Raw genomic sequence first — 24,469 nt, 5'->3', positions numbered from 1 at the left:
CTTTTCAGTCAATTTTTTTTTATTGTTCTTTTGTTCTGGGTGTTCTGGGGGTTCTCATTTGATCGACCAACGCGTTGCTGGTCTTCGCAGGTTGTACGTCCTCTTTGATATTTTTCATGCAACTACCACCACGTCTAGTCAAGCCAGGTACTTCAGAAATAGACCTCATATATAGTCAATAATTATTAATTGTATTAAATTTTGTGGAGCATTTGAATGGGCTCTCCGTGAACAAGATGATAGCGATACTTAGTTTAGTGATCTATCTCTATACATGGGACCATACGATGTTCAAGTTGTTCAGGTCTTTTTGTCCAATGGAAACATTGCCACCGTTTTTTAAGAGTAATAGGGCGGTAAATATGTGGAGTAGCGCTTAGTGATTTATATTTTTTTGTTTAAAGCCCGCTCAAACAATCCATAATTTCAACAGAGAAGTCGATAAATTCAATAGAAATTTAACACATATGAGAATCTTCTAGCGTAGAATTTTTTTGCATAGTAGCCATAGTACCTTCAATGTTCCATAACCAGCCATCAAGGGTTAACTAATTATTACTGATTTTGAGTTATGACCGATTCGAAAACGAGAGAGAATCACTTTTATTAATCTATTTAGAGTTAGAATTTATTTATTTAAATAAATACAAACTTACCATTGGCATGGTACTTGAAACCATATTTTATTGAACTAGTTAAATACTATTTCGTAATAAGAACATGAGATTTCAAAAGGTATACTGAATATAATTTTGATATCGATTATATCTTTTTCTGCAGATATAAACTATTGATATTTCCATATAACATTTATGGGGTTATAGTACAAGGTAATGTATAAGGAATATTAAACACTCACTTCTCGTAAAGTGGAAAAAATTAACATTCCATTGACGTTTCGGATGAAGGTTATCCATTTTCAAAATGTTCTCAATTAAAGTCAAATCATTTCTCTTCCTCTAACTTCCAACTCTTACAGATCCCTATGCATCAAACATTAGAGAAAATTGTAAAGTAAAAAAGATTTAGAATCCATATATATTCTCTTCCATCTTTTTGTATTTTAATCTATCAATGAACTTTGAGTTAATCTCTCATTTGCATGCAACGCTGTCATTAGTAGAAACGCTTAATAGCAGACTTATCAATGGCCATCATAATACAGATTTTGATCGATACGATAGTTCGTATTTTAGACTTGGGAGCTTAGTAGTGCTAATTAACTGATGATTTGAATTAGGAAATTTACCAGTTGTTAGTATTTCCATGGATAGACTCCAAGAAATATCAAATAATACGTAGTCCGATGTATATCTGTAAATTATCGACAACATTCATATGCTGTATGACATTAGACTGTTCCCTTTATTTATATAGTCGTGTAACTTTATTATCACGTTGTATCGTTATGAGAATATTTTATTTATAAAGGGAGGGTATACAGAAAATAGTAAGAAAACAAACTGAAGAGATTTTTATTGGAACAGCAGAAAAGTATCTAATCAGAATTCGGAAGAAATGCCGTTTTCAACTACCAAATAACTTCAAATGATGCAATACAACGTGCATTGCAATGCAAGACGCAATATTTCTTGATCAAAAAGAGGAAGTTCAGCTGATTGTTTAATGCAAAATGTGCCATCACTTGCAAGTTGTAATCCTTGAAAGAAGTCTAGTTACTTTTGGCGTAACAACAAACTTGTCCATCAGGCTCCAATAGCGAGGCAGCAGCAGATATTATTATTGCCAGTTATTTACTGACCACTTCTTTCTTGTTAATTGTACTCAGCTACTTTATATTCAATTTTCAAACCGGTCACAGAATATTAAATAAAAGTTGACGTTAGGAATCAATGGAATAACTTTGTAAAACATGCTTGCAATTGCTTGCACGTTGTCTTGCACTATGACAAGCTACCTTAGAAAAAGACTGAAAATTTAACGTGCGTTTTGTAATTTACTTTGTCCCGCTTCACTCATGTTAACTTTCATCAAGCTCACTTACTTTCATATATCGGATCCAACTTGGAAAATTGGACCACAAATCGGACGACAAATTGGAAAGCGAATGCCCTGCTTTACAAGTTTTGTTTTTGATTTGAAAGCTTATAAGTTTATAACTTTGAGAATGAGGTGATTCTTTGAATTCTAATAGTATCTCGAATTGAACTTGCTCTAAAGATACCTTCTATATGCATTACTTCATAGTTTGCAATAAATCTACATAGACGGTTTCCGAACGCCATCGCTAACATAATTGTGGACTCATGTTGTTAGAATCAATATTCGTATATATTCTGTGAAATGTAATAGATGGGTTATGAATTTATAAACAAACATCGGTGTCAAGTTGCACTCTCTAATAATTCAATGATAATAATCCCGCAAATAGAGTTTATGTTGGAATTTGAAGCAAATAGTGATTGTGAGAGTAGATAAAAAATTATATTTCGATATATCACTCAAAAGACATAAGAAAGAAATCAAAACACTGATATTTTGACAAAAACGTAAAGATTAAATGTACGTAGAAAACTTAATTGGTATATGCAGGAATATACCGTGAAAAAAATGAAATAAAAATTGGAGGGTCACTCAACAGTGGGTTTAAGAGAGAAAAATTAGAAGCTTGCTTAATACGAGAGCTGCTACTAAGTTCCGAAATCTGACAACACTGATATGAATATGTCAAATTTGACAATGTCATCATGAAGTTTGACATGTTATCATACTAGTACTATTTGAGTTATTTACAGATACTTGATACATTAATCTTGGTCAGAAAATCGAAATGAATCAATAACATTTTCGATGACTTTCGACGTGGATTAAACCACTAGCAGTATACCAATTAACTTGTTTCGACTTTTGTTAATGAAGCACCATCTGGAGTAAGCGTGTTCTGCTGGTTTTCCGATTTCAGTCGTTGACGCATTCCGCTACAGGAAGAATTTCTTGAAGGTCGTTCAATATTGATGTTGTATCAGAATACATCGATACCGTGCTTAAAATGATATTTCAAGATTGTCACGTGACATACCGTAAGATTGAGGCATACTGGGCATTAGTTCACATTCAATATTGCATCAACATTTGCAGTCAAAAATATTTATTCGCATTGGGATACCACATAATTTGACAATTGCACAAAAGAAGCTCGTGTCGGTTGGTGTGAAGAGATGCTGAAAAAATTCAAGCGCGGTGCTTTAGAGGGCGTCTATAAGACACGATGAATTAATGGACTATATGGATCTCTCAAGAAGAGCCAAATCGAGTTATTTCGACTCAAAAATTCTATAGCCGGAAATTTTCACTCATGGCTTCAATAATTGTTTATATCCTTATGCCGCGAAATACCTTCTTAACGTACCCAAAAGAACAGTTATCGCCGAGGCAATATAATCTTAAGTTCGTTGCTCTAAAATCAACAGCACCTCAATTTATTTAACAATGTCACCGTTTGTTATGGAATGTTTCAATACATACAAAATATTTCTACAGTTTTTGAAAAACGTCTGATAATAATAGCGATATTTCAGTACCTTCCGCTCCTCCTGAACTCAAAAGCGTTGTAAATTCGGCGCTTTCCGTTTTTAGCCCGAAAAATCTAAACGGCAGTACAAAAAATGTTATGGCGAGTTTAAAGATTGGTGTGACGAATAGAATAGTAAGACGATGTCTGAAAACATTTTATTGGCTTACTTGATGCAGAAATCAAAAGTTGTAAAAATTTCAACTTTATGAAGCATTTATTCCATGCTGAAGTACAAGCTGAACATACGAGACAACATCAACATCAAGCAGTTTCCAAAATTAGTACCATTTCTAAAAAGAAAAACAGTATGTGATCGAGCAAAAAAATCTGATGTTTCAACGCGTGAGCAATTTGATACATTCCTGAAAAAAGCTAATGAAAAATACTTATTGTTAAAGGTAATTAATTTTTTTATTTATTGTACTGATTTTTGTAGTTAGTTTTGATAATGGAAATATCTGGTACCTTGCGACGAGATGAGTGAGTAAAAATGGTCAATGGAGATATTCAGGAAGAGAATGTTGTAATAATAGTAACCATTCCTGATACCAAGACGGATAAGAAGCGTCTTTTCACTGTTATTAATATTGAGAAACGAGTACAAAATTCCGTGGTGCCTGGAATTTTGTAAATCGACCCAGAATAAGTCGAAAATGGAGAATAAAATTTTTTTATATCTCGCTTCGTTTTCAAGATATCCATACTTAAATTTGGAAAAATTTATTTTTATTCAATATTTGTCTGTATCAACCTAACGTAACCTAACCTTCTCGAGGTGCACTTTGAGTTGTCTAAAACAATTTTTTCGCGTGAGTATTATTTTAGTTTTATTTTATCATTATTTTTTTTTTCTTATGTTGGGCTTCGCTCAATCGCCCCAACGAACACCGGACCCTGGTCTGCCCAAAAGCCACAGGCCCCGAGAAATGGGTGAGAAAGGGGAGATTGGGGGCAGATAAATTCGGAGAGGGTAGATTTGGAACGATTTTTTACAGTCAATTTTCCTATTCGGTTGATTTTGTCGTTAAAAATAGGATAAATAATTGCTAGAGAACTTTGTCAGGATAATTGTGAAATACTGTAGTAGTGTGACTTATCAATTATGAAACAAACCAAAATAATTAACTTTTGAAAGCATTCAGAACGTACTTTTTGCTCGAAAGAGAATATTTTTACATTAATTTACTAATTAAATCTTCAAACTATCATTAAACATTATTTTTATTTTATAAATGATGAAAACCAACCGAAATTCTTTATGAAAAACATTAAATTATTCATGTATTTATAGTATGTTAAGTTATATTTATCACAGACTGATGAAAGTTATCAAAAATGGCTCATTTTGCTATAAAAATCTGTTTTTTTTTCAATATAGTTTTGGAGTATCGGGGTAAATAATATGAAAATTTAATAAAAAATCTTTTGTTCATTGATGTATTGTTTATTGGAGTACTGAATGCCATCTGTTCAATAAAGTGAATTTTGAACTAACGTTTCATTATAACTTTAACTATGAATATCTCGAAAACGAAGCAAGATATCAAAAAATTTAAATCTTTATATTCGATTTATTTCGTAAAATCGTAATCGAAATCGTAATCTCCCCAATATTGATTTCATAATTTGTTGGGTAACAAATTGATAGGTTATCACATTCTACCTGGAAATTCAGATGCTGGTATGTACCTGGATTTTTGAGAAATCACTTATTGGACTTACTGAAAGATTTAACGCCAATCGAACGAAGATCTTCATTTTTTATGCACGTTGAAGCTCCACCGCACTTTCATAGGAAGTGTCGTAGTTGGTTGAGTGACAATTTTCCAAATCAATGGATTGGTAGAGGTGCGGAAGCTCTGATCATTGACCTTCTCGGTCATGAGATTTTAATCCCTTAGATTACAGTTTGGTTGGATCGTGAAGAAAAAGTTTATGCTACAGAGGTAAATTCACCTCAAGAATTAAAAGACAGAATTCAACGTCACTTTAATGACCTCATAGGTGGCTCCCAACTTTAGAAGATCAATGAATTCTGCAGAAAAACAGGTTGGACAAATGTATTCTTGAAAACGTGAGACATTTTGAACACCTTTCCCAATTGAATTTTATTTCATGTTATTAACCTTTTTATCGATTTTTATTTTGTGTGTTTTTGTTTAATCAATACATTTACAATTACCTCATACCAGCATCGGTTATTACTCCATTTTTAAATGAAAATATTCCAAAAACGGTATACAGTATCGAGTTTTAGCAAGAGTAACTTTTTGATGTAAGATCAAATAATGTTTAAGCTCATTCGAAATTTTGGTTAATAGATTTAATATTAAAAAAGTTATGTTCAGTATTACTTGGTACGAACAGTATAACTAACGCCCTCTATGCGTGTTAGACAAAACATATTCGTATGAAATTTCAATTTGTTGTGAAAAATGCGTATGGCGTTACAAAAATTTTTTCTCATTTTTTTAAGCACCCTGTATAGTGATAAGTCCTGGGCACATAACCTGCTGTTTCAGTTGTTTTTAGTATTATTAAAATGAAGCTTCGCTGTGTTTTATCAAAATTTATTTTTATCCTTTTTATCATTAAAGCAAGTTCCTGTGAATTTTTTTGGTTATCATTGTAATTAATTACTTCTCTAATATTGGCATATTACATATTGAAGTTTGAATCAATTATAACAGAGGATAATCAGATGTCCTAAGCACTCCCAGACCACTTGTTCCTTTCTTCATTATTCTTTGTTCATTTCAGGTACTTGAAAATGTTTATTACAACATAACTGAATTGCTGGGTTATTCGGTCCAGAGAATACCTTTGTTCATTTATTAGCTCATATAAATCCGCCTCATGTTTTAAATATTCCATTTCAGCTATTCAATTCTAAATTATATCCTTTTGAATTCAACATAAATCAGACTAAACTTTCATTACGTTTGGTTTGATAATACAATTTAATTCATTCATAACAGAATGCAAAATAAACTGATCAAATTTAACGAAAATAATATTATTTCGCTTAAATTATGGTTGGGTTTCAAGTGATGCTAGAGAAATGGATTTTTTGTATGTGTTTTTCTTTGAGAACTGAAAATATAATTCAAACAGAACGTGATTAAATTTAGAATCCATTATAACATATCAACAATATATAGATGAAAAAACCACTTCGGAGTTTTAGAAGTATGTACGGAGCTGAAGCCAGAGTCAATAATGGGAAAAAGAAAAGCGTCACGTCTTGTTTTCAACAGATTGAGGCGACATTAGATGTAAAAATAGAGAGAATATTCACTTGCTGAAGTGTCATAATGACGTTCTTAAAGTCAAAGTCAATTATTTTCGTGGACTTTCATAATTCCATATTTCCTTAAACGTAGGTTTATTGCTTTGTACAGATAATAAATTGTTTATTTACCCATTCTATAATAATAAACAAATAATATGTTGGAAACTATCAATATTATATGTTCTTAGTAAAATTAAAGTTTAGAAAAAAACAAGTGAAAGAGTCGTCGCCATCGCCATCGACCGTAATTTATAAATTTGATGATCATGAGGACTCACATTTTGGTTAATTTTCTAAATTTTTTCCATATAATGCTCAAAATTTCTTTATATTTCTCATATACAATTATACAGGAATTAAATACAAAAAACTCAAGCTCACTACATGCTTCCTGTGACGGGATACATACAGACGAACGGACAAAACACTTTACAAAAAAATACACTAATAAATAAAGGGTAAACAAATTTTTGAAACTAATCTTTGGTAAACGACGAAACTCAAATTTTCAAATTCTTCATAAAATACAATTTGACTAATGTTTTCCAAATATGCCTTTCCACAAATTTTTCGGATGACAACGACGTCCTCTAATTTATTAGGTTGATATGGGATTCATGCTGGCTTTCCATAGTACTGATCTAGATAATTTTGTACAACTCACACGAAGTGTATTGACTTGGATAAGAAAAAAGTTTGACCCGCAAATAGAGTTAACTGGTACATCGTAGTCTTCCAGAATATCAACTATTTGCTAATCAAATTATTAATATTTACAACAACTGAATCTTTGCGCCCTTGGAGTGTGAATCCTTCCCATACCATAACTACTATTCCACCATATAAAGTGGTACTCACTTTACATCATCATAGTTGTCTGGACAACTTTGTAATGAAAACGCGATTCCAGTCACTTCTACAATGTTCTGCGATCCCGACTAGGGCTCAGGATGTTATAAGCGTCGCTTAATGAGCTTATAGAAGACGTTGTAGGACTGCTCCACAAATTCGAATCTTGTGCATGTCAAGAATCGCCTATAAACTATGGATAACGCATGCCTTGCCAAAATTTTTGGAGTTACTACCAGATGTTCTATACCTTCACATCGTTCGAGATATAGCGATAACCTCAACTTTCTTAGAATAAAATTACTGCTTGAGCTCAACAATAAAATATCTAAATCCATGCTGCATAAAGTTCAAGAATCTCTAAAAAGATCAGAAATTTTTCAATAACTTGCACAACAAACTAGAACTATTACTGATATTCTATATAGTTATGAGATTTAAAAAGAGTACTTGTTACTTCAATAAAATATAAAGTATTATACAAATGTTGACCTTCAGAAATTCTTCTAATCTAGATAGCAAATTGGCCCGAATCTCTTGAAATTGCTATAATTGCTGAGATGATGTTTTGTTTCAATTACATCCGATTATTTCCATGGTACTAGTTTCAAACTATCGCATACGAAATAGTCAAGTAGGTTTGAGTCAGGGTTTATGGGAGTCTAGTTAATGGAATAACATTATTATCAAAAGTCGATAAAAGCTGTATTTGATTGCTCCAATCTGTGGCAAATGGACTTGTGTCTTATTATAACCAAGCTCTTGACTTTAAGACCTGAAACCCGTTAATCTTCATTAAGACAACAAAGCGATACACACACAATTGTTATTAAACGGTACGGTAGAGTCGCTCATACTTTCGTCTGGTCTTTTTCTTTGCCAAGAATCAACAACTGAACAGTATGTTCTCAAAGCTATTGAATTGCCAGAGTATATCATTCAATAATTCAATCGATTTGCGTAGTCCGCATCTTGGAATTCTTATAACAAAATTTGATCGCTTCTTCATATAATTTTTTCATCAAAGATGATTTTTCAGTGTTCTTTATTTGGCTTTCTAATGGGTAAATATGTATTGTGTATTATTACCTTTCCATCTCCATTTGAAAAAACCTAGATCAGTTTTCTAAGTTGATTATCACTTGGTGCATTTTATATTATAATAAATTACTTATTGGAACAAAGTCTTTGTCAGTTGGATTATGATCGTTTTCTTATTAGGAATGTGGCAACAAAACACTGAAGTAGACTTTCTTCAATTTAAATTCCGAGCTTTTGAATACTTGTAAAGTGTTCAAAAGCTACACATGTCAACCGTGTAGAACATAACATGAATTATAAATTCGCCAAAGTTTTGACAATTGACAAAAAATACGATAAACGACTATTTTTAGAAACAACATAAATTGCCCAAAATGATCAATGCATTAATAAGAAAACTAGAGAAAGAAACTAAGAAAAGTAATTTAGGCATATCCTATAGATTTTCAGAAAATAAATTCTATGAAAATTCAATCCTATTAACTACCAACTAACATATGAAGTTCAGCTTTATTTATAACGACCTAAGCTGTAAAATTCAATGTCATTAATAAACTAACCAATCAATATTCAACATCATTCACTTCAACCTAGCCTTATATAAAATGTAACTGTAACTGTAAACGATTTGTATAGTAACCAGAATCAATAATTGTATCGAGCGTCATTTAGAATATTCAGTTTTGAAGCTCAAAAAGGAAATAACAAAGAAATGGATTCAATGTTTTGTAGAAACCTCACAGAAAAAAATTGGGAGAGGGAATTCTGAGGAAAAATATCCTTCTTCGGTAGACAGTGAACCCAATTACCGGAATATGGGATACGATGGAGTGAGAATTTGTATAGACTTAGAATGAAGCATCCCGAATGCTTCTAAAAACCTTCAATCCCATTCAAAACGGAAATTAGGGCATGCGTGAGAAAATCCTAGTTCGATATAAAAAAAGGCGCTAAGCTTTTCTGTAATTAGATACAAAATTGGACATACTCATTAAAATAGACAGGTATTAAATAATAACGCTATTCCAGGGAACCAGGAGACATAAAAGAAATGATAAACCAGCAAAAAGGACCTAAACACTCTTATGGAGACCAGAAACGTTTAGTGAAATGGGCATAGATAGCAGCTACTACCAGAGGAGATACAAAAAATGCAATACCCATAAGAAATTTGTACTAAGAAATCCAACATAAGCTTCAAAAGGATATTCCTGCCTGAATGAATTCAAGCAAGTTGAAAAAGAGGACTGGAGACCTAACCATATACTCTCTTAATTCAGGGTACTAAAGGATTCCTGGAGCTGACATCGGGTAGCATACTGGACAGAACTGAAGAAGACTCACCTAAATTGGAGAGGTGGATATCCTAAAATTCATCAAAAATCTAGATTAGAAGGAATGATAATTTCTGGGAAAGTCAATTTGTAGCTTACACTTCTAGCTCTGTAGCTCTGGTAGATGTGGTATTCGGCCTCAGTCAAAGTATATGAATAACTAGTATTTAGTTGGGGTGAACGCCACCAGCGTTTTATCGAATGAAGAAAAAAGTGAATGAAAGAAAAGGCGAAAAAATTGGAAACACCTTATTAATTGAGTTAATAGAATCTAAACAAACTATCCTTGGACACGATTCTTCAAATTAATATTTATTGCTGAGAACAATTCCGTTCTAGCAAATAATAAATGTATTAGAAAACTGACAATATATGCATCAACTGCATACCCAAAAAAGCAAACGAACAAATTTATGGAGTTGCAGCCCTCAACTGAATTTGCTGGAGCTGAAATTGGTGTGTTTATGGTGGTGCACCTATTGACTTCTTTGTGGTCAAACTTCAACTTCACAGTTGGAAGAGCTGCGGGAGAAAATGAAAGAAGGAAAGAAACTAGAGCACAGACCAAAATTTATGAAAGAGAAATGAGTAGGTAGAACAGATTCAACTGAAGGAGTTTATGCTCTCACGTATGAATAATTGTATTTATATTTTAAAAATTATTATTATCATTATTAGTATTATTTCTTCAAAATCACATCAATTTTCACCATGTCTCCAGTGGCTCTTCTACTAAAAGATCTCCAATTCATCACTAAGCCTCCACAGTGTTTTACAGTTTACAGGGATTACACATGGATCCGTTCTTCATTTGACCTACGTACAATCACTCTTATCTCAGTCCAAGAAACCTCATATTTTCACTCATCACTACGTAAAACTCTCTCCTCTTCTCTTCATACGTACAATTTTCCTGTTATAGCCCACTACAACCTCTAAATGTTATTTTGACATCTCCAAAGGCCAGCTTCCCTTAATTTTGTTTATCACTGTAGTACTCAAAATCAGATTCCTACATGCATTGATCTGAGCTGCTATCTCTGAACTTTTCACGTTGTAATTTACGGAACATCGAGGTATTTTTAATTCGGTGACAATGGTACCCATTTTAAAACTTGGTTTGAATTTGCGAGAAGGAAAACAATTCGTATATGAAGTTCAAAAAAAGATCAATAGGACAAAAAAGTCTCGCAGGGCTACTTTGAACTAAGCTGAAATCATGCACACCGAAGAAATGATTCACAGTGCAAAAATAATGGAAAAAAGTTTAAACTTAACGCATTCATGACAAAATATAACAATGTGCTCGTATAAAGTAAACAAACAACGGACATTTTGGTTTGTAAGACACATTTTCGAACTTCGTTTGACAATATGAAACAGAAATTTATTTGAGTATATTATTTTTAAATTCAATAAGTGGTTTTAACCGGTAGTGTATATGTACGAAAAAATACTGGAGGAGTATGGATCAAAATTATTTCTCCAGTCCTTTGAAGGGTAATAAATCAGAATAGATTTCTTGAATATGATATAAAGCTACGAGACGAGAGAGATAGAGGAAGAGAAAGAAAAGAAGGTGAATAGAATCAAGAATACAAATAGAAAATATAGTCTGTCGTATATAAAAAAAAAATAACAGGATTGTATGCTACAAAACAGTGAAGATGAATATGTCGAAAGAAAATTAGAATATGAAACAATGTGATAGGAGAAAAATTAGCGAATACTAAATGAATAAAAGTGGTTACGACTTAATTGGAATTATATAATTAGACCTAAGGAACAAACAAGTGAAAGACATCTATTCATAATTTTATCGTGTTGGAAGTTATTACCATTTCCTATTCAATTCATAATTCATTTAACAACAAAGAGAATCATTAGGTTCAAATGTTCCAATTTCTGATAGTGCTGGCAATAACGATAATCATAATATTCCATCCGTATGATTATATATCTTACAAAAAATAGATTATTGATCCTTTCGGGTAATCTTGGATATTTGTGATTACTCTTTTTTCCAATTACAAATTATAGCGCAGTCATTGAACTTTTCATACATTGGATGAAGCCAACAGTATGATTCGATGAAATTTCTATGAATAATAAAACTTCAAAAATTTTAATTGGAACACATGAATTGAGAGGCAGAGAATTAGAAAAGAATGCTGATTCAGTAAGTGAAAATGAGATCGGAATAATTTTTAAAATCTATCAATAGATGACTTAAATATAACAGCTGCCTCTAGTTCTTTGGAGTAATGTTTTTATTCATATTATGAATTCCAAAACTGATAATGTTTATTGATATTTATTTAGAACCCGTTGTCATCGTCTGTTTCTTAAGCTTAGCCAAGTCGTTCAGATATTTCTTTTATTTTTATTTCCGACAATAACTTCTAGCAACAACTTTTTGAGCACGATACTAAGATATGAGAACTGTAGCTATACACTGACATTAATACAACCTTTTTTTGGACTACTCCAACCGACACGTGGCGTGTTTTCCAAATTTTCCCATAAAGCATTAATATTCACGCTTTTTTATAGATTCATCTCTTTATCGCGCAGATAATCGACTTTTGTGAAGCAATAAACTTCATTGCACTCTCTCATATGTCTGCATTGTGGTAGAAAATTTCACGATATATAGTTTAAATCATAGTTTCACTCATAATGTCTGTAATTTTAAATGCATTAACTTATACTCACCCATTTTCATTTTAACAAAAATCCAACGAGATATTTTTTCTCATAACATTATTACTTTACTCATAATTATGGAATCAACATGAGGTAATCAGAGATTATGATATAATTGTTCAACAAACCTGTTAGACTTAGTGACGAAAATAGTGCAGTGAAGTAGAGGTAAAGCAAAAACTCTGGTAAACCTAATCGAAGAGCGCGCGGAATTCATTACAGATATAATACAGACAGGACAGCTGATCAGACTGCCGCTTCTGTAAAATAGAGGAGGAAACTATTATTATTGGCGATGGTCAAGCCTTTATGAACACATGAACCTAAATTCTAGGATTGGAAGAGTAGAAAGAGCCTTACTTTGAAGCGAGTGACGACTGGAAGATCTACAACCCTGGCAAGCCTCCAAAAACCAGAGCGATAGAGACTGAAAAAGAATTGCCCATGTAATAAGCACAAACAAATTATAGTAATATTTGTACTAAGAAAATTATAATGATGATTAACAAAAACACAGACGAATCATATTAATTATCGACATTTGAAACACTTGCCATTCAAATCATATATCGTAATTAGCCCAGGAGCGATAAAGAACGTGAAAAATGGTAATAACCGGAAATTAGAAGATGTTCATAATCACTGTCCATGTTTAAACAAAAATAACAAACTGATGAGACAATAAAATTCTGAATTGTCATGAAATATTGAAAGATGTCTTGAAATCAACAAATGTGTATAGTATACAGCTTAAAACTAAGACAATTCACGTATTAGAAAACCCCGAGGTGAAATTTTTGGAAATATCATGGGAATTTATTCCAGAACTGAGTAATTATGATCGAATATTTAAATCATCCGATTTGCAATTTTCTGGAATTCTTCTAAGAGAAAATTTACTAGTAACTTGAATGCAAATATTCAGAGCCTTCTGTACGTTTCTTATGTGTGAAGATAATAATCTCGCGCTCTCATCCACAGAGATATTAAAATTTAGTTTAGGGGTCTTCTTTTAAAAGGTTTCAAAATTTATATATGATGAATACATATGGAATGAAGCATCTGAATTCACGTGAAGTTAATTATTTATTATATTATAACTTTTCCCGTTGGGCGTATTAAAAATAAGCAAAATAAAGGTTTGCGTATATCTGCAAATCTTTATCTCACTCAAGGAAATTCTTGGATAGTGTCTTTTTCAGAAATTACGTAAAACTTTACAGAAAAATTTATCATAAGACAATAAAAGCTGCCAAAGGTATTGATTATTATAGGAGACTTTGCCAATTCTCGTAATGTTTCTAAAAAAACATGGTTTATTGTGGATAATCTAAGAAATAAGGCTTCTTCATCAAGCATAATCTCTACCTCACCTAATAATCTTAATAATTAATTTGTGGGTGTTTTCGCGTAAGCAAGATTGAACATTAAACACCTTACCACTTTAATTGACGTTTCATTTCAAAATTACACTTTTCCCAATTGCCTTAAGACGGCTAAACACTCTTTTATGCCTTTATTGAGTCTCATATCCGATATGTCCTTTCCAGCTGTTAGAAATTTACTCGGATAAATAGCAGGGTTCACTGCCGGGATTTCTTTAAAAGATTACAAATTCTGACTTTTTCTTCCTTATTCATCTTTCAATACGTTTGCCTAGTTCGTAAGCACATTTTTCAATTTCAGAAAGGACGTTGCAAGGCTATCCACTTAGGAATACGGAGCACGTTCAGAATTAGTTAAGGGCTCAATATTTCACAATGCAAAAAAATGTACAATCACTTGCCAATTGAAATCAAATCGATATCATCTTTTTCCGCATGCCAAAATAATTTGAGGGCATATTTACTGGAAAGTGCCTTATACTCATTAAACTTAAATTCATTTAATTCCGGACATGCTGGTTTAATTTTTGTTATGAACGTATATACTAATTATTATCCATTACTATTATCTTTAATTATTGTTATTTATTGTGGCTATTTTCTGTATATTGAGATTTTTTCCATTTGCATCTTTATTTAGTTATTTTTATGTTTGTTTTTTAGTTTGTACAAGCTTTTGTCTACAAATTGTAACATTTTTCTGACAATAAAGCATTTCTCTCTCTCTCTATTTCTTCTGGGAGCTTAAAAGCGTCTGCAAAGAAATATGGCAGACTGAAGGTATCTGGGAGTATTGACGACTTAGACATTATTTAAAACATACGTAAAAACCATCCACTAGCATTTACGCGCAATAAGATCTTCATGTACCTTAATCACCTTATACCTGGAAATTGTCTATTTGACCATTCCAAAAGGTAGGCATACGACATACTAATATTACTCAATAATCCACATTTCGTCCGTGACGTCTGGTGGCCATGGGATCTTGGGATTTACAAAATTATTTCTGACTTGTACGGAAGATTTTGATCTTAAATATGAACCAATTTGGACAAATCTTATATCAAGGCGTGATTTCTTTGTGCAACACCTGTTAATTGTTCAACCATGTGGATAATAATACCAAAATTATGAGAATAGTTTTGGACCAAATATATATCTGAATACCTATGGAATTAATACACGTAAGTCCATTAATAAAAACAGTTGTATCTCTAACCCAACTCAGGTTATGTGAAATATTGTTTAAAATAAAAATCTTACCTCTTTTTCATTCCAAAATATATTTGTTAGACCCATTGCACGAGAGTTCGATTCATTCATCGTCCTTTTTATTAATTAAAAATAAATACAATTAATTGAATTTTTTTAGTTGATGTATTTTGTCAAATGTTTGCTTATAATGAAGGAATGCGATTTTATAAATCTGTCATCTTTAAATCAATACTTTTACATTGTTAGTTCTCCATCTATTGTTGACTCGTCTTTTCTTCGACCAAATTGGTTTGACATGTTATAAAGTGATAGTTTAAAGAATAATTAATTGCTGTGTAAGTCATGCGTTTTCCGATGTCCCCTTTTATTAGGATGAGCACTAACTATTTTATTCTAAATTTTGAATGACATTTCTCCTTATATCATATAGATAACCTCAAATAACTCAACATGCTGGCAATATGAACCTATTTCAATACTAAATCGTGTTGTCCAGTGTTATTTTAATCAATAAAAGTTACTATGACTATTTGTCATAGTATATTCACTGCTTCAATAATTTTTTGTGTGCGTAGATTGCCATCTAAAGTACGAATTATTGTAATATTTTTTTATTTTGTTTTCTTCTTGATTCACTACTTCATTCCATTTGAGTGTATTTGTTTACATGTAATATATCAAGATGTTTTGTATTGCTGAAAAAAAACGTTCAAAATAGTCTAGAAAAACCACTAATCAACTCCACTCCATTATAATCACAAAAAATGAGTCCGTGACTCCCGATCCATCCACTGTAGAAACCAAATTCCTCATTCTGTTTTCTACATTGCTTTTTTGTGTTTTTATCTTTCCGGCTAATTTCGTGAAAGATAGATAGCCTTAAAGGCTTTTGCATTAAAAGAGCAAAAATACATGATTTAACGGCCAACTCTCTCAGACTTTAATTTCATTTTTAGGAGAGTCATTCTCCTAATATCCGACATAAGAAAATGGCGTGTTTTTAGAGGCTTACCAAAGTTGTTAAGCACACTCGTGCATATTAGACGGACTTTGTGAATAATGATTTTTTTATATTAAGATGGATTATATACAAAGTTTATAATAAATGAATATCTCGAACTATCTGTAGTTCAAAAATTCAATACATCTTAGAAAACATTTGGAAATCAATGATGACCGTGAAACTTTTTTGAAATAACTTAGCAGGCTATTTCAATAAAAAATGTCGTATTTTCAGGAATTATATTCCAGAAAATTATAATTATGATGTAGTGTCAGTCACTTATATTTACATTGTTTCTAGAGAACAAACGAATATATTTGTTAATTTTTTTTCACATAGCTATATAAACATCAATTACAACTACAAAAACTGTTCACAGGATGTTCTAAAACTAGTTGAACAATACGAACATCCCATAGAGTAAATTTCCAAGGGCCTAAGCTTGGCCCAGGCTTGGCCCAACCATGTAGAACTCTGGGCCAAGCTTGATCACCAAGATTGGACCATGCTTTAATGCCAGCGCTGGGCCAACCTTAACCGTCAGGACTGGGCCAAGCTTAGCTGCCAGGACTGGCAAAATTAAATACCAAGACTTATTCATTACATTACTTTTTCTTCCTCGTCTTTATTTCATTTCTTTATTTATTTTTTATATGATTTTTTTGATTTTAAAAATAAGCAAACACAAATTTTTATATCCAATCTTACTCTTACTTTGATGAACAATATAAAAATATCAGTTAATTAGTTAAATAAAAATATTAAACACTTGTAGATTGCACAAGTCTGTACCACTATAGTTAACCTCACTCACAGAGCTGATGTTCACACTTAATAATTTAAGCTTTACGCTTCCACAATTGGGATTTTTTTTCTCTATCCAAGGTACGCCATCTTTGAACACTTGAACACACACACTGAATAAACTAAAGATCGGATCGATCAGACCTAACCTAACCAATTAAAAAAAGTGTGGCTGCCGACGGGCGAAAATACTCGAACCACGCCGTACGTAACCGAACAACCGAAGCTTGGGTCCCCAATGAATGGCCAAGGCTGGGTTAACCAGGATTGGCCCAACCTTGATCCAAGCCTGGGTTGTCAACGAATGGCCAAGGCTGGAATATCCAGGCTTGGCCCAAACTTGGGTAATCATTGGTATGGCCAAGGCTGGGTCAATAAATCTTGGCCCAAGCCTAGGTTGACAATAAATGGCCTAGGCTAAGATACCCAGGCTTGGCCCAAGCTTGGGTATCACAGCATTGGCCAAGCATTAGAAAAGACTCAGGTGTTCAGATAAGGGGTGATTGCGCTCAGGTGAATAATTTCTTGATAAGAAAAGCAAGACCGTGTGCTTAGAAATATATTTCACTGTTTTATTAGCCGGTGAGCACAAGAAATGCACAAAATTCATAAAACGTACAACGTTCACCTAAAAAAAAAATGCAAAAACACCTCTAATTGCTAGAAGAACAATGAGAAGAAATGTTAAACAAAATTTGATGAAACGGGAAGCGTGAATATGCTTCAAAATCTTGAAGACCAGATTTAGCGATAATTCAAAGTTAAATGTATTCCTGCCATTAAAATACAACCCTCACGCAACTAAAACAGATATTGCTTCACAAAAAATTGCGCAAATTACCTTCAGTCTCTGAAGACGATAACTTGGTTAAAGAAACGCGCGTCAGACAGTGTAATTGTGAGTATTGGTGTAGTAGTTGTATGGACAGACCGCGCTTATTTTTGAAATTTCTGGATCTCAGCGGAAACGTAAACTTTACAATGTTAAACTTGATGATGTCATTAATCATCGATATTGATTCTTCTTATACTAAAATACCTCGATAATTCGTAATGATTAACAATTTTTATATGATTTGTGAAATATATATCAATCTACGACCTATAGGAATGACAACTATAGATCGAAGATAGAGAAAATACGAAAAGCTTGTACTGACATCAATAAATTTGGTAAATTGGTTCAATTGTCTCTGGGAATCTTCTGGCTCTGAAATGCCAGGGTGAATGGCAATCCAACGTAATTACCGAAGATTATGTGAAGATTCAAACACTAAGAAGATAGAAATCTCTTAAAATATTGTAGAATCTGTAGGATCTTCTTATGTACCTACCTAAGTCACTCACCACCATTTTGGGAAACTACAGCATCAGAAAAATGAAATGAAATTTTGTATCAACTGAGGAAGATGAAATGATCAACAACCGTCTAAAAGCACTACTTGATGTTGAAATCTTTAATTGAAAAAATAAATTGTGTTTTTCTATGCTTTTCGAAAAATATCGTGTATAACACGTATTGAAAATTCGATTTCACACTCGTTTGCTTAAGCCAGTTACATATGGCTCATAGGTCAATTCTGCAAACGCCTTTTCCATTTTCAGCGCAACCTGTGAGAAAAAGCTAGTTTCCTATTTAAGAAAAAGATTGATGTTATCATAATTTCCACAAATTTGACGTTTTATTTTTTGACAAATGCCGGAATAGCACAAATTTAATTTGGAGAATTACTTTATAAGAACAAAACGGAATATTCTGTATTAAAAATTCTGGTTCTAATGACTGGGCTAAGAATTACAAACTGCGAGAAATTGAGTTTAAATGGGGAGTTTCAATTTTTCATGACTACTGAACATTAAACATGGACTGATAACGGCTTTGGAAGTTACATTAAATCGTGCAAGAATTGACTGAACTGTATGTTCAAATACCTTAATTATATGGGCGTACTATAACGTTCCATTCACGATTTGTAATAAAAATTAGGTGATTGAAAAGTATGAATGAAATAATCACTGATTAGTCCTAATTCTTAAAGATGGTAACGATTTTAAAATATTTTCCGGTGCTTTAATTTTTGTTGTAAAATCCTAAACTCTTAAATATATAATTGAAAAACTGGTTACACAATTTTTATTTTTAAAACAAAGAATATTGCTATTCGTATCATAAAACAAATAATGGAGAGAAACAGGGGAAACTGAATCACTTTTAGAAAGTTTAAAGCATATGCACTACGACTTCTATGTCATCTTACATTGCTTGTTTCACTTCCGTTTCCGAAAGGTGACATAAATATACACGATGCAGACGTCTACTTCTAACTTTGCCCATAACTTTAGCAGAGTTTGTTTCAATATGTTGTTCAAATTCAAACTTATATAACGACAGTATACACCTTCAAAATTCCTATTAAAAATCGTTATATTTTCAATAGTGATTATATATAGAGGGTTTTAATTGTTCACGAAATGAAATTAGTGTATTTGTTCTTATTGAGAAAACTGAAATATACAGTTTGAATTAGAAAGTAGTAGAAAATTATAAAATAGAGAAGATTAATGTCATATAAATGGGGCGGAAAATAATATTCGCGAATGAATCAATAAAAAGTTTCACGAAACGTTTGAACGATTGAAATGGAACAAATTTTGATTTTTCGTGGGTGGATTTTTCGTACAAAAGTTCAAGATTCCAGTATAACAGAGCATCAGTTAAGTGGAAAATGATTAGAACCTGAACATTTTACTGATAACGAATTATAAACTAAGCACGTTTGAATTCACTACCTGAATCCATTGATGTATGAAAATAATCTCTTCACAATGTCATATTTTAATAGAAACCGAAATAAGTCGAATTGTCAATTTTTCACTTATTTTTACAACTAATTTACATTTAGAACAGACCTGAAATCACACGATTTGGTAAGGAAAACATATAAAAAGGTTTAAGCACTTAGAAATGGAAGAAATTTGATGTTTTCGTATATTCAATTGGAATGTTGTCTTTGCTATACAGTTTTGAAATTTTTTTGTGGGATTGTGGTAACCAAACATCAAAGAGTAATCTTTTTAATATATATCGCCACTTCTCGAATACTTATATCTCTATTATAGGGGACTGAAAATATGGTCAAGGTTAATGTAAAATCATGTAAATATACAGCAATCAACACACTCTATATTTATGTCAAATGTCATTATAATTATTTTATTTGGAATCACACGAGCTAAGTAATTTCTAAAAACGATCATTCTCGATATATTAATGTATGTATGTATATATAGATTTGGAGTCTCGTACACACTGCGACCCAAAGGATCTATTGTGTCCACCTTTCTTGCTGCGATACTGGAGAACCCAGTGTTTACAGCTGATCCATAAATCACACTCTTTTTAAAAAGTCTAGAATGGGGAATGGATTTAATTACCAGAGATCTTCGTCTTCTATTTCAAGCGCCCCTACGTGTAGTGCTCTGAGGATCCTTAATGTCTCACACTTTGAGAGAATGTGGATGTGTGTAACAAAATCTGCACGCCGCATTATCTGCTGAGTCTAGCGTCTTTAGGTGTTTGTTGAGGTGACAGTACCGCGATAAAACTTCTGCTAGTATTCGTAGATTGTTCTTACTTACACAGTTTTCAATTGCATTAATTTCTGCTAGAAAAATGCTTATTGTGCTGCACAGGCTTTCAGAGAGTTTGGTGCTGGGCCCGATACACTGCTATTCCAGCTGCATCTGCTGTTTTTGCTCCGTTGAAAATGACCTAACCAAATAATTGGATTCGAGTGAGTTTAGCTTGAGTAAGCTAATAGGCAAGTCAAATAAGCAAGATATCGATCTAGAAGAACATATATGACAAAACAAAGCTACATTTATATCAGATTGACATTAGACCGAGAGTACTATACGGAAGCAAAACGTGGATGATAAATTTCGAAATGTATTCACGATTTTCAACAAAAAATTTAGCATTGGTTTTATATGCTAAAAAGGATCAGAGTGTATGAGTCCCACAAGAATGCTTCTGCAGAAAATATTGAGAATAAGTACAAACAACACCAACTAGGAAAAGTACTTGGTCGAAAAGAGTTCATCGTGACAGCCAAGGAGTAAAAAGTCCTGTAGCTAATGACATCCAGGGAGTTGTACCGTTTCCAAGTCTGGAGAAATAAAGATGCAGTTACAAAAATTACTCAATTGGTTTTAGCTGTTTTTTTAAAAGAATATCTTTGTCACCTAAAAAAGCGGCATATTAAATGAATTATCTGTTTTTTGTCTATCTTGTAAAATTTGTAGAATCCGAGTTACTGGTATTCACACTTTATCCATCATTGTGTAAATCAGGAATCAAAATGATGGAATTCAATAGTGACGTAGGCATGTATATGTGCTCTCAATTATAAATTTTGATAAAAAATCAAACGTAGTACTAATAATCTCTCCCAATATCCTTAATTTTTTTCATAATCCCCTACTTACTATTAAATTGTTTTATATTTCTCCACACAATATTTTTCACGTATTATGACACAGAAAGGAAAACTTTAAGTTTAGGATCTCTGTACATATGTATTAGTTAGATACTTTTCAATTTTCCTCCACTGTATTTTGACAAAATATTGCAAAAGTTTTCCTTTAGTAGCACCCCGCATCGAAAGCGTAGTAAAACTTTGGCTAAATTGGTTAAGTTTTGATGTAGTTTTCTAATAGTATTCGTTGTTGTAATACCATACATGTAACTGTTTTGTTTAATATTCCGTTTCCAACTTAGACGTCTCATTTTAGGGTCGATTTAAATGTTGGTATTGCGGTACTAGAAACATTCTCAATGGGAGTAGAAATAACCAACTCATTTAAATTTCCATTATGCTGAAAGACCGGATTTTTTGTAAAAAACAATCATATACAATCAAATTCTGAGGGCAGATCGTCGAATGTGCATCTGGATAATTGCCGAGCCTGTAAACGCCGATAAAGAAACGGTTAGAAAAATTACACATCTCAGAAGTCTGTGCGAAGTTGGTGCCAAGAAATCTCACTCCTGACCAAAAGTTCTTGCCTTAAGATCACACGAATTCTGAGTATTCTATCAAAGCAGGACGCTCTCCAGGACGGAAATGAATTCACCACAATATACAAGAAATAATCTCAAAAATACTGAATAAGAACCCGCAAGCCACAGATGGAATCCAGTTTTTTTCTAACCTACGCCAATGCCCTACCGAGTCTAGAAAGTTTAAGTCAGTCTAGAAGCACCATTGTAATTAGAAATTTGTTGTTAGAAACAAAGATAATTTTCAGAAATATCTATCGGTTAATTGAGTCAAGCTAGTTTAATAGAATTTCTACATTATATATTTGGAAATTTTTCTGAGATTTTAACGTTAAAAGTTTATATCCATTATAGTCTTCTCCCCTACCAATGAAGCGGATGGTAATTCGTATCCTCATGTTATTGGCCTGTAACAGCTAGGAACCCTTTTGTGACCTATTTTACAAAGACAAGGCATTCTTTCTTTCATGTACGAAAATCTCTAATTTGATATATAATAGTAGAATATGTACGTCATCAATTTGTTATGACACAATACCAGTTCACACCTGGGTGAAAAGAGTTTGGAGCCATGGCAACCACAACCCTTGACATCGATTGCTGAGAATGGGATTACAGTTTATTTCTATAACAAGTGAACTAATAAAATTATTGTCAACGGATCAATTGATTATATGAAGTCGAAGTGAAAAAGTGAATTATTTTAACAGAGAAATTGATTGAATATTCTACAAAGTATTGTTATTATTATATCTTTCACACTTTCATTACAAATATGCCAATATTTTGAAATCTTTACTTTCATTAAAAACATTTTTAACGGAAGCGCTTGGTTTGGTTATTTAAAAAATTGTTCTATAATGTTGATGATCTCTATATTTTCGATTTGACTTGTAATTATGCCAAAAAACAGGTTCACTGGAATGTCCTTTTGAATCTTTCAATTTTTACCAAGCTAGGAAATTGTTATCTGATTTTTTATGTAAAAGTTCCAAAGTTACCCTTCTTACAGGCACAGAAACAATCAAATCAACACTTTTATTAAGTATTCCACTTTCGAGAAACATTTTCAGCCGTCAAAAATCAAAAATTCGACAAGAATACAATTTATATTACCTTGTAAACAAGCATTTGTTAGTTACCGAATTGTTGGCATTGTTTGCTGTTAACAAGAACCCTGTGATAATTTGAATATTAAAATGCATTTCGAGTTTAATGTCGTTACAAAATTTATTATCAAAATGAGGCAGTTCTACAAACAACATTGCATGACATTTGTGTTAAAAGTGTTTTTATTTTTTGCGCAAATTGTTCTTTTCGCTCCGCTCATTTCACCTCACTTCTAGCAATAACATCATCAATAACTGAAACAATATGGCTTGTTTTGATCATGAATTACTCATTTAGCCGTCGCTAATCCAAAAATATATACAGGGTGTGTCCTAAGTAATCTAAAATATTGTAATGGACGCTTAGTCACTCCATTTTAAGACGAAAAATTCTTATAAATATGTGTGCTAAGTCTTGTAGTTAATCAGATGTTGAATTGTTCCATTATTTTCTTAGAAGCAACAGCTTGTGTTGAACATAAAGGGAAAATAGTGCATTTCAGAGCATATGTTCAAAATGAGCACCTGCAGTCGAAATGCAAACATCCGCGCGCACAAAAATCCATAGCACCGTGTTCAGTTGTAGAGATCCTTTTCCGGGAAAACATTAATCAAAAAATCGAGTACAATTACTGCAAAATGTGGAGTAATACTGTCATGAGCAGGCCTTCAAGTACATCTTTAAGAAGAACGGGAAGTTCATTTTCTAGGAAATGAAGATATGTCTGATAGGTCAATCATTTAGGAAGAAAAAATGGTCCTATTAAATATTCTTCGATGATGCCAAGTCATGACCAAAAAGGAGTATTGGGAGCGTGCTACAACTGTTGCAAGTGGATTATCATCTGCCCATATGTGGTCATTATGAAAATTCATAATGCCATAGTTTGAAACATAGGATTCATTTGTCAACAGAATATTCGCAGGAAAATTGTAATTGTTTGCAATTCTATTTACAATTCAATGGCACTTTTGTTTAATGTTGAACATGTTAAACGTGATATGGATGCAATAAATCACCTTTTCGAATATTCAATTCTGTTACTAATATTCGCTTCATTAGCAATTTTTCTGAAACTTGTTTCTAGTTGTTGGTCAATAAATGAAGTTTTAACATTTCTGGGTCGTCCA

The 24,469-nt window shown here is 32.4% G+C and overlaps 1 protein-coding gene across 2 annotated transcripts in view; it reads left to right on the top strand.

Annotated features, from left to right (window-relative positions):
- Positions 1–24,469, top strand: part of LOC130446916 (connectin-like) — a 475,789-nt gene that overhangs the window by 407,937 nt on the left and 43,383 nt on the right. The gene's annotated exons all lie outside the window — the stretch shown is intronic.

The sequence above is a fragment of the Diorhabda sublineata genome, chromosome 7 (assembly GCF_026230105.1).
Source record: "Diorhabda sublineata isolate icDioSubl1.1 chromosome 7, icDioSubl1.1, whole genome shotgun sequence".
Lineage (NCBI taxonomy): Eukaryota > Metazoa > Arthropoda > Insecta > Coleoptera > Chrysomelidae > Diorhabda > Diorhabda sublineata.
The sequence above is the reverse complement of the archived record's forward strand: the minus strand, read 5'-3'. Positions and strand labels throughout refer to the sequence as shown.